The sequence below is a fragment of the Vanessa cardui genome, chromosome 8 (genome assembly GCF_905220365.1).
Source record: "Vanessa cardui chromosome 8, ilVanCard2.1, whole genome shotgun sequence".
Lineage (NCBI taxonomy): Eukaryota > Metazoa > Arthropoda > Insecta > Lepidoptera > Nymphalidae > Vanessa > Vanessa cardui.
This window is the reverse complement of record NC_061130.1, coordinates 8,605,598-8,619,004: the sequence shown is the minus strand read 5'-3', so window position 1 is coordinate 8,619,004 and position 13,407 is coordinate 8,605,598. Positions and strand designations below refer to the sequence as shown.

At 30.6% G+C, this 13,407-nt stretch overlaps 1 protein-coding gene across 6 annotated transcripts in view; it reads left to right on the top strand.

The window, feature by feature from the left end:
- Positions 1-13,407, top strand: part of LOC124531991 (CUGBP Elav-like family member 1) — a 366,498-nt gene that overhangs the window by 262,031 nt on the left and 91,060 nt on the right. The window lies entirely within an intron of this gene.

Here is a 13,407-nt window from a genome sequence, read left to right as displayed (position 1 = left end):
TTATCAAATACTCGTTTACACGTTCAATGTTACGCTTTGAATGATATTGATTTGTATGTCAAGTGTAAAGAAATATGTTTTATTTTTGTTAAAACGTCCTACTGACCGATTTATATTTATAAATACGCCAAGTATAAAGGATTTAAGAAGGATATATTATAGTATATGTCTATATAGAGACACAAGTGCCTCGTGATCTGATACGATATCCATTTCTTTACAACTGTAAAGAGGCCTTGATGAAGAACGAGCAGTCTTGCTCGATTTCAGAGGTAAGAAATCACAACGCAATCTCCATTAGTCTAGGCTGGTAATGAGAAATACAAGTTAAAGAGAATACACAATATCGAAAAACAAATACCCAATTAATTTCATCGCACCGAAGTGGAATTTGAATCCGAGACTAACACATTAATATAATCTAGAATCGTTCACAGCAGTTACTAATTATAGCATTAACATTACAGTGGATAGCAAGACAATGTATTAATTCTATAGCACAATATATTTATATAATTAAAATTTTATTTGTTTAATTTAATTCAATTTTCAATCGTCAAAATAAAATTTACACATTTTCAGTAACACTACATTGTAATCGAACTCTTTTATTAATATTCTTTTAATTGTTAACTATTCAAATAACGATTAAGATTTATACGGTTATGATCAAATAGGAAGTAAAGGTATTTTTATTTAATATTATCACGTCGGTTATATTAGAATAATATTAAATATTATTTCGGCAGGCAAAATATTTGCTCATATCTTATTGTAATGAATCTCTCAATAAATGATCAATTATAAAGAGAGATTTTCAAACTTTTACTGAAATTAACAATCATAATCATATAAAGGTAATTGATAGCTAATAATGCTAAATTCGCAAAAAGTTTTATGCTATGGTATACGGGGAAAATGATCCGACCTACGATCTTCTCATCCAAGTATCCCCGAGGAAGCGATTAGATAAATATTTGTTTCTATTGCGTATACATGCGCCCGTCTTTCTGTTTACAAAACCTGTTGCTGTACAAAACATAATTTTCATTATTGGGCTTTTCGATAGCGCAAACATCCTTTTCGTTACCGCTCATCGATTGTTATCGAACACAATCGAATTACCGATTCTTTTATTTGATATCTGGCCTCCCTCGTCTTCATCCCGCGATAATTCAATTCTATTATATTATCCCGTTGTTTCCCTCTCGATTGACTTCGATTCTTTGCTCGGGATGGCAGGTAACTTGCTCGATCGGATCGTGGGTAAATATTTGTTGATTGGTTAGCGTTCGAGATCTAATTCTTACTTTTATTCGGTACGCTTAATTACTGCATCGAAAGCGTCCCTGTATACGGGTTGTATACAGGGACGATTTCTAATTAAGATTTCCTACTTTTCCCCGTGAAGGGAATGTATATATAATAGTTAATCTTACCAAAATATGATCTGGCTGAGTGATTTTTGACAATAATGATTTAGCGCAAAGTCAATTATTATGAAATTAGGAATGGAAAGCATTTTTATTACACCAGTCATATTTCTAGCACGATGGCAAAGGAAAAATAATATTAATAATACCACGTTTTTATATTATATGAGATTAATTCAACGGCTAAATATATTGGATCAATTATTTCTTGGAAGATAATGTAGATATATAGCGTCAAAATAAAGATGCTATTGTTTATGTACAGGCTACTTATTTATTTAAGTAACATGTGGTTTAACTGCTGTAATATTGTGCTATCATATGAATTAAGTCGTCCGCAACAAACGGACTAGTGCTTTCGTTTGAACGCCGTCTGCAACAGACATAGTCATTTACACGATGAATCTGAGAAGGTTGAATAATAGAAGTATTTATTTATTTCAGACATTTTTCTTAAAATGACAAAGTAATTTCTAAGAAATTATTTAATTTATATAACTAATCTCAGTTTTAATATAAAGAATAATATAAACTTTGAAGTATAATTAATGAATTATGTATAATATTAAAATAAGTTATTGTTACGTTTAATAATTACTTTCTTCTCAAATATTATATCAAATGAATCAATTGCCAATATAACTTTAAATTGAATAGGACAGGAAGAAAGTCTTTAGTGATTAGTTCTTATAGATGATGTATTTATCTTAATAATATATATATATATATATATATATATATATATATATATATATATATATATATATATATATATATATATATTATTAAGATAAATACAATAATATATATATATATATATATAAAAATATATATATATATATATAATTAAATATATATATATATAAATATAAAGCAGTGCAGTGCAGTTTCAATTCTCCTAAATATTGTGTCTTAATATTATTCATACTATAATATAAAAAATATCAAGCAATGTAATATAGAATATATATATATATATATATATATATATATATATATATATATATATATATATATATATATATATATATATATATATATATATATATATATATATAAGCAGTGCAGTGCAGTTTCAATTCTCCTAAATATTGTGTCTTAATATTATTCATACTATAATATAAAAAATATCAAGCAATGTAATATAGAATATATATATATATATATATATTCTATATTACATTGCTTGATATTTTTTATATTATAGTATGAATAATATTAAGACACAATATTTAGGAGAATTGAAACTGCACTGCACTGCTTTATTACAAAAAGAGACATTGGTGCCGTAAGAAATACTAACCATAACTTACACTGCGCCACAAATTTTAACTAAGATATCATGTATGTAACTTGTTTCACTCATCGTTTAAATATGAACAAAATGATACTACTAACAAAAGTTTTTTTTACCAAGAAATACTATCGCTGTTATTTAAAGTTATAATTATAGAAAATGTAATAAATTTGAAACCCTAGTGTAGTCGAACGTGTATTCGGTATAGTAATAATATCATATAATATTATCATCGAAGTGCTAATACAAAATGTATAGCACTGTACCGCAAATCCTGCGTATTTTTTACTTCTAAGATAAATTAAACGTCTTGAAATAAAATTTCGAAAGTGTTTTCCAAGCGACAAAATCTATGTAAAAATTATGTGTCAGTAGCTAATTACAGTAAATATAAAATTATTTTAATATGCTTGTTTTTATTTTTAAAGCTATCTTACAACTCTCTATGTCATTGAGTGTAAGCTCTATCAATTTATTGATGCAATATATAAATAATATATCCGTACGTGTTCCGGCCAACGGACCACGTCAACTCTGTCATGTACGGATGTATAATGGATATGATATTAATGGAACTATTATAAATATAATATAATAATATACTTAGTATCGGAAGCATCAGAACCTCCGATGACATTGCATGGCAGCCCGCCAAAATGTAATAGCTTTTAATCCGATTACTTGTTCCGTCATCAAATTGACATGCTACAATGAAGAAATGCATTTATTTCAGTTCGAAAATGAAACTAACATATTTTTATGAGTTAATTTTTTTATGCAACTTTCAATGAGGAGGCTTGTAGTTAAGATTTTTCCAAAAATTGTTTTGTTTTTAAATATCTCGAATACGTTAATGAATTTTTGCAAGTTATTATTTATGTGAAGATACCAAGCATTAACAAATACCTAGATCTTGTCTTTCTAAAACGTAAAATAAATTAGGGTGTTAATTATTTTGAAAACCGACTTACAATGTCACGGAACTATGAAATGTTAAATATTATAATTGTATCAATGTTGTGTATCATATTCCGACATTTCACGAAGATTGTTGTTGCTCTGAGTTTTGAGTGTATATTTGTGTATTTCGTGTTAATATTGCAAAATAGATTACTACAAAGAATAGAGGATGAAAATATTATTTTGATCCGATTTTATTAAATTAGAACCTATAAAAGCTATTTAATAGTATTGTTCGATTTCTAAAAGCATCAAATTCATTGATATAATGAAAAACGTAAAACATCAATTTCGTAACTCAACCGTCTTTAAAGCATCATAATAAATCAATCTAACCTGTTATAACCGGTTAGAAAATGGAAAAAGTACGTCCCGCCGGGACACGGTTCGGCCGGGGCGGTCACGAGCGAACTTTGATCGATAGTCCGAGCTTATGATGCTCCGGTCTTAAGTAATTGACCGGGTCCATTATTGAGGGACGGCGTTTTGGTTCCGTACCATGTACTATTGGTTTATTCTATCGAGGGGATTTTTCACTCTGTGAAATTATTATATATATATACATTGTTTAAAGATCATAGCGAAGCTATATTATATCAAAAGCTATGTTGTGTTGAGATATTTTTTATGTTTTTAAGTAAAAGCAACTCATTCCAAATTTGTAGCTTATATAAATGTTATTTAATTATTTGAAATTATTACATTTTTAATACCATTATTTAATTTTACAGTTTTTTATTGATTTTGATAAGTTTATAGATATGTTTAATGTTTTAAAATAACAGTCCCAGCAATCATTTCAAAATAGTTTCTTGTACTAAATTCTTACTTCAAGACTCACAGTAAACAACATCAATTTTTGAATACCGAAAAATATTCAATTTTAAATGCACATGAAACAAATATTTACGTTTCTTAATCTCGATATCGCATGCGATAATATAAATTTATAGTCTTCGAATTTTTTCTCGAATATTGCAATTATTTATCATTTTACGTTAAGTTAGGGGTCGTAAATAAGGTAGGTTCCAGGTAAATGTATTATACCACGGCATGAACTTACGTAAAAAAAACGTCGCTATAAATACGAAATCGGGAACGTCAGTAAAAAATTATGACAATGGGTCCTTATCATGCGAATTTTAATTCATTTATCCGTCGCTTCTTAGACGCTTGTATAAAGTGAAATAAACTCAAGAATATTTATTCATATTTTCCACAAATTTCAATAGCCTGAAAATATTTCAGTAATAAAATAAAATTTGGAAGAAACAAATTTGAGCATGTGTATATAATATGTTTCTTACATTATTAAATATTTTGTATTTTTTAATGAATTTAGTTTTCATTAAATTTATATAAGTATTTACTTTTAATTATTACAAGTATGTTTGAGCCTTTTCTTCTTTTCAAATCTTGACGGAACATGCGTGCCTTTTTTCTAACTCATCAAGACGATATATTAAATTAATATTGTATATATTTTATATTGCCTCGAATGTCGCAAAGCGTTTTGCGCCTTCAATACGTATTATAAGTAACTGTTTAAGTACAATAAAGTTACGCTATCAACTGATTAAATGGTTTAATTATGTAAAACCAATACCCTCGTAAGGTAAGTTAGAATCCCATGTCAATAAGTTTAATAGCAGCTTCCGATACCAATAGGTATATGAAGACCAAGGAAGCTCTTACGAGTCCCACAGGCGCCTTTATAATGTAACTTGTTATTACTTGAGCACTTTGGAAATACGACTTTCCTACGTAATTTTGTACATTGGCCTCCAAAAGGGCATATATTATTATTAATCTGTATATTATATCGCGTGGTTGAGTTGTAAACGTGTGATCGGCCTGTAATTTGTGTCAAAGGATCGGGCAATGTAAGCAATATTCGTGATTTCCTGTTTGTCGTATGTATATTACTTTATACGAATATTATAAAGTTAAATTTTGTTTATGTATTCGTCAATATTTAATGTCCGTTTTAATAAATAGAAGTGTATTTTTTTAATTCAATTCAATGACTAATGACAGTTCATGACTGACAAACGATAATAAGAGAACAAATTATAATTGAATTTTTATTATTTACGTTGAACACAAATACGAAGCCAACTATTAATATATATTTTTAACTGTTGGTCTTTAAAATACTTTGTTCTCTGGCGAAACATGGACCCTTGACAAGCGTAAGCATTGGAAGCGCTCACAGGGCACTAATTGAGTAATTGTAGAGCATGACACGGCGGTAATTACTTATATAATTACGAGTAACCCGAAGTGTCAGACCGCAAAATGAGAGCCGTGATCCACTACATCTAAGCCCATAACTTAACTTAAAAATTTTAAATGACCGACGTGAAACGTACGACCTAAACCACCCATCGTTAAAGGTTCTAACTGGATGTTATATTGCTCAAGAATACCTCTATAGAACTTAAATCGGAGTAAGAAATGTTTTTCAAAAGTCAGTCAGTCAGTTTCTGTGGGGTTAAATGAGAAATTAAAATGTATACGGAAATATATGTTAGAAATATGAAAAGCAGTAATTAAGCTTAATTTAATGAATGAAATACTTTTTATTGTACTTTTTTTTTTAATTTACCACCTCGAAGGATGAAACTTAGCATGTAAGTTTTATGGAAATTTGTCATTTTGGAAAATTAGAATCATAGAAATCTCTTTCTATGCCTCTATTTATAAGTAAAAGGCAGTCGTAGCAGCGCTTTCAAATATATGTTAAGTGAGTGACAAAAATAGTATGGAAGTAGAAGGAAGTAATATTATCATCAAATTTGAAAATTGGAGTTTATTCTAAGAGCAACGCACTTACCGTAAACCTTTATATTTCTGTACTATGTCTCCGATTTCGTATGATACCAGCTACGCGACGCTTTTTTTATATTTTTATATGAAACGATAGACAACTAATTCATTGTTAACATATACTCAATGCACACACAGCAATGGATCATATAAGATGAACAATTGTCTAATTTAATTTATAAATCGTAGTAGCAAGGTGACGTTGTACTAATGGTACTAATTACTTGTATAATTACGAGTGCCCCGAAATGTCCACACGTAATATGGGTACCTTGGTTCATTATGCCTAAGGGTTTTATTTATGATTTTCCACTAATTGAGGTCATGTTTTAATTGGTAAAGAGCGTTTTCAGTATATTTCCTTTAATTTTATTATTTTCCTCTAGTAAAGTGGGTAGATTCGAAAGTGTGCATGTGTATGTATACGAGGTAAATGTGTGTATATTATAATAATCGTTTCTTTTCTGAAAGAATTGTTTAAAATTATAGAAAATTGTTTTTATGGAATATAAGCTATGACAGAGGAACACAGACAAAAATAATGTTTATGCATATATTTTGTTTACGAAATATATTGAAAAAACTTACGTACATATACTACGATTTGTACCTATAACCGATGATTAAAGCTCATATTCCATCAGTCGATGGAATACATACGTCGCATCTTACGGCCCGTAATCACATTTGCTATAGGTTTATAGACGATATACTCCCATTCATCCTTACAAACGGCGCTGTGGGAAAATTCTACAAGGTTCAAACTTAGAAAGCTGGCAATTAGTCTCAAGGGTGTAATCTGCTATTGATTTTAGAACTGGAGGCACTCAGTCAACGGCTTAATATCGTGAGACTATCTACATTAATGTAGACGAAAGGGCGGAGACGGGCTATTTTAGATCCAGTTAGCATACAATTCAAACTTTGCTTTGCTTCATCGATATTTCGTTGTTGATATTACTCATTTCGGTATACAAAAGATTTGGGAAACTAATACTACGATTTGTTTTTTATTCGTTACAGTTCTTGAATTATTTTTACCTATAATGAATAGGTAATTAATAATTAAAATATAAAGTATAATTTTAAATAGAAAAGCAATATAAATAATGATATTAGAAAACACTCTTTTGTTTTATGTTGTTAAATGAAAGAGCTGGTTTTACTGGTAACGTAGCTCGGCGCAGGTCCGTCTGTGAAAAATACCATCCATTTATATCCTTTCTGCTTCTTCCTCTGGTATAAAGCGGAATGAAGCTATTTAGTTTCAGATACAATTGCCAACTCAAATTATTTGATAAGTAGCTTATTGCCTATAAAAAGATTGCCTATGAAAGAAATGAACTACTACTGGCAGGAGACTTTTCTATGCTGTACACAATAAAACGTGACACAGTCTTTAAAAATAATATTGTTAGTTAATACATAAATATATTCCAAATTTAAATTTAAATAATGGGTGTACATATGGGCCTTCTTAGAAATGTTTTTGGAAGGCTTGGAATGAAATGTCTAAATACGAAGGTAGGTGAAGAGCTGTACAAAAACTACTACATTTAATGTTATTTTCAGTTCATCATTTAAGCTTATTATAGAAGAAATATTGAAAAAAAAATAGTAATTTAGTAAATATTCTACGTAAAAAAACAAAGATGAAATAAATAATATTTTAAATAATGTTTTGAACAAAAGTAATAATGTCTTATTGAATTAAGTTCGTGGTGGTCATGTACAATGACACAAGTCTATTGGAACGGTAATCCACAAGAAAAAGATCGGGATCAACGGCATGTTTTCTGTCACGGCTGTATAGCTTTGATATAATCTTATTCCGGACTACTAATTAAAAATTCTTCATAAAATATCCAATACCATTATAGTAAACGAACAAGCTTTTAATAATTTGCAATCTCACTTACTGGGCACATCGAAAGAGGACCGATATTTAATATAATTATTAATATGCCACCATTCTGATTGGCTGAACTTATATACTAATATATAAAAATATTATTTATAGTCACAGATACGTATGAAATTTCCCTGGAAAACTAAAAATTGTCATGTAGATGAGGCAATAAAGACGAACGAATTAGGGAAAGGTCGCTCCGATTAGAGAAGCATCGGTCTTCTAAGGCGGAGAGTCCGGCCTTCGCTTTTGATTACCTAACCTATATATAACTACAAACATTCTTGTATTCGAGAATTATGCATTAATATGTGATATTGCAATCACACCATAGTAGCGAACGGAAATTGTGTGGTCACGTGAGTTGACCTAAATACAATATGTTTTGTCTATTATATATTATACATATATATATATATATATATTGTAAAATGTAATAAAAACTACTAATCACAGTACAGACAGTACCGTTGACACCTTATACACTGGCCGCCCTAATATTTCTCGGGGAAACGTCGGAAGGAAAGGAACAAGCTTGTGTCTGAAATCGAGTCTTAGTTAAACGAAGTCTCGAACTGGGGCCGGCTAAATCTAGTCCATTTCAACCTCAAAAAGACGCAAGTTTGCGAGATAACCTCTAAAAAATACCATTTGTCGTATCTTCACGATTTAAGAACACCCCGATAGCCGCTACAGGCAGTATCGGAATACTTGACGTTGATATTTCGAGCATCGTTTAGTTCCGCGGTCAATTGTAAGGCAAAGCCAAATTGGCTTCAAAGAAGCCCGGTGTGCTCAGCAAGGCGAGACAGTATTTCCCGTCGGCCCATCGCCTAAAACTTTACACGGCGCAAATTCGGCCTCATATGGAGTACTGTTCTCACCTCTGGGCGGGTGCTCCCCAGTACTCCTCAGTACTAGAGAGCGACTCGAGTTATCGACCATCAAGCCCTTTCCCATCTCCTTGATCCTTTGCCTTTGCGTAGAGATGTGGGATCACTCTGCATCTTTTACCGAATTTTTCACGGGAAGTTGGCTCGGCTGCTGAATTACACCTTCGGACATCTCGTCAAAATTCGAAGTTTCACCCGCACCACCTTAATGTCCGAAATCCCACAACAGCGCGATTTCTTAGACATTTTGTGCCTCGCACAACCACTTTATGAAACCAGCTTTCTCCGACGGTTTTTCCGAACCAAACCTTCAAAAAAAAGAGCGTACTCCTTTCTTAAAAGCCGGCAACGCACCTGCAAGCCCCCTGGTGTTGCAGATGTCCATGGGCGGTTTCCATCAGGTGAGCCTCTCGTTTGCCACCTGTGATAAAAAAAATCTTAAGTTATGTTTTTAAATCCATCCATACGCCAATTCTTTTTTGTATTACACTTAAGTAGTTAGACAGCTTGACTAACACCCTGAATGACTTCAATGCCTAGTAAGATTATGATCTTAGAAACTGATCTCGACTTGACCTAAATTGACCGGCGGCGGTCTGCTTGTCTCATACGTCATCTCGTGTGTGTGTGTGTGTTCTTTTTCAATGAAATATAAAAATCTTGGATAATTCAATCGCAAAATTTTATGTACTTAATTAATCAAAATATTTATTTTATATTATATTTATTTTGTAATTATTTCGTCCCATTAAATCCTTAGTATGAGCTACCATTGTGTTACACTACTTTCAACGTCGAAGTATATTATATGATTTCTCATAAAATGTTTTTATTCGTAATGATTGTACTCTTTATAAAATTAATAAAATATAAATTTATTATTATTGAATCAGATGTTAATGATTTACACTTAATCACAAATTAAAAATCACATCATATGAAATGACATTGTAATTACAAATTATGAATTATCAGTTTTTTTTTTGTATATGACGGCAGACCGGTCAATGCACCAGATGGTAGTGAATGGTCACCATCTTTCATAGACATTGACGCTGTAAAAAGTACATCGACAACATACCACCTATATACAAAACTTGTACCAGAACATAACAATACATAGTATTGCTGTTTGGTGGTAGAATATACAATGAATGGACGATAACTATCCAGACAGGCTTAAAAGTAGTGGATGAAAAATACTTTGTAATCCTCGACTAATTCCTACGCTACGAATTGCTACGAATACACACTGTGGAACATAAAATGTAACCTCGAGATTTTTACTAAAAAATGTAACGGAATTGATAACCTTCTTTTCGAAGTCGTTTAAAAACACAAGTAAATTATATTAAACTCAGTATTGTTTAAATGTTAATTATAAGTTTTTTCTATTTATGCAATTTTTATGATCTCAACTACTACTTCAACTACTACTTATATGATCGAATTGGAAATTATTAACATGATGCTAGACTACCATTGTATAATGTATCGTAAGGGTAGATCTTTTAAATAAAACTAATTATAACGGATGAATCGCGTATATTAATTATTTTTAAACATCCCGACGTTTCGAGCACTTTGCAGTGTTCGTGGTCACGGGTAGACTGCAAAGAACAATGTGTAATATGTTAAATGTGTAATAATCGCGAAAATTTAAGACAACATTAGGGTAGATCTTTATACATATAAAGAAATAAGTAAAGATTTAAGCAGTGCATACCAAACATCAGCTACTTATTTATAATAAATTATTATTTATAGATCAAAATTACACTTCAATTCGAAATATAAAATATTATTTTGAATTACGAAAACCAATCAGACTTTTAATTAAAATATTTTATACCAAAAAGTCATTTAGACTAATACTTTAATCGTGTATTAAAATACTAAATGATTTTGAAAAATTATTTTTTCTCCATTTTATGGAAAAGAAATAATTTACACTTGTGCTAAAGAACGTAGTTAGTAAGTCTGCGTAATAACAGGCTTATAATATAAAAACTAAGGACAGTTCTAAGTTAATTGCCATAAGCTACTATACATAGCACCAATTACTGGTTTATATAATTTTTGTTATTAACAATTAACTTATTGAATATAATTATACTTCTAGTTATAAAGTAACATCGGAAACAGAAGTTGCAGCAGGAAATTAATTTGAACAATCGAAATTGTTCATACTCTGAAAGTAAATTACCATCGTAATTCTGTCGTCTAATTATTAACATACTATTTACTTAAACAATGAGACTCCGTAACTAATATAATAGTGGAAATTGTAATTAATCATGACTATTAACGTGCAATTTGGAGTAAGTATTAATACATATATTGCTGTACTACTGTTGGATAGCCCCATTAAATAATTAAATAGTGGTCACTCAGTGGTTATTCCAACAGATTCATAAGCCCGGGTCGGGCCGGTAAAAAATTTTTTTGGGCAGGGGTGGCATGGAGGCTTAAAAAAATTGTTCATCTCCTAAGAAGCACATAAAACCTTTTTGTTCTTCATACTGACTGAAATTCGGTCAGAAAGACAATATAATTAGTACAGCTAATTACTTGTTTACTCTCAAGGTGACATGATTGTGGAGCAGATGTTGTAATTGTGTTGAGTCTTATTTTATATTCGAAACTAATGTTCATCTTATGTATCAAATCAGTTGTCGATATATCTGTTTCACATTAATCAATTCCGACACCGGGTGATGGATAGCCATGACAGTTGGCACTTACATATATTATACTAGAAATCCGCCCTGGCTTCGTACAGGTACAGTCTATTTATAAATAAATGAAATGATATATTTATAACTTATAGATTTATCTCAGGAGTAAAATGTAGCTTTCTACAAGTAAAACCTATTTTATGAATTAGAATATTAGTTCCGAAGATTACATAAAAACAATCAAATTTTTCCCCTATATATGTATATATATTAGCACCTATAGACAGATTTTCATGGAGAAAAAGGGTCGTTTCGAAAACCAATAATTTGTCAAGGTAATTATGAAAATCAGACGAAAAAAAATATAATTATCCCTATGATCAAAAGTGAGTCTTTCGCCGATCCTTCTTAGTGAGAACTATTTTTTAACAAAAACTCGAATCACATAGCAGAACTCGATTGTGAAATGTCAGAATGTAATGTGTTACATTGAATACAAAATTATAAAATTTTAAGATTCACTTGTCAAGATCATGAGTGAGATACGAAAGACCTACAGAATCGCACTGCAGATCCGTTTCTTTTCTTTTCGAACCGGTGGCAGAATTTCGACAATCAATAAGAAAAATTAATACTATATTAATACTATGTCGAATAAAGATTTGTGAATTTAAATTGATGTAAACCGAGCGTGGTAAAAATATTTTAGTTTATATCTCAGTGATAAAAGCACTACATCTTTGTAAAATTTAAATCCCCAAGGCTGGGTTAATACACACTGAATGTTGTGAGATTTTCACGAACTGTTTATAGCTCCTAAAACCAACCAAGCTCAGAGCGACCTCATCTTAAGATCACCGCAAGATGTTTCCGGGTCAGTCCATTACAAGGGTCAAAATGTAGTAACATGATAAACTGCGTAAAACTATAAGGAATCGACTTTTACCCGAGGGAAGATCTTATCTTTTTTAACGTTTATATTTTCACACAATCCAATAGATTATAATATAATAAAGTTAATTATTTTTATTTTTTATATAATAACAACAGCTTTTCTTGATTATGATAAGAATGTATAATATTTGTTTCTTGAATTGTGAGCACTTTAGTTAAAAGGATATATAAATTATTACATTGTAATATGTGTAATACTGATAGGCTGAGATGGCCCAGGGGTTTTAACGCATGAATCTTAATCGATGATTGCGGGTTCAAGTCTAGGCAAGCACCATTGATCTTCATGTGCTTAATTTGTATTTATGATTCATTTGGAGCTCGGAGGTGAAGAAAAACATCGTAAGGTAACCTTTATGTATCTAATTTCAACGAAATCCTGCCACATGTGAATCCACTAACCCACATTGGAGTATCGTGGTGGAAATATGCTCCAAACCTTCTACTCAATGGG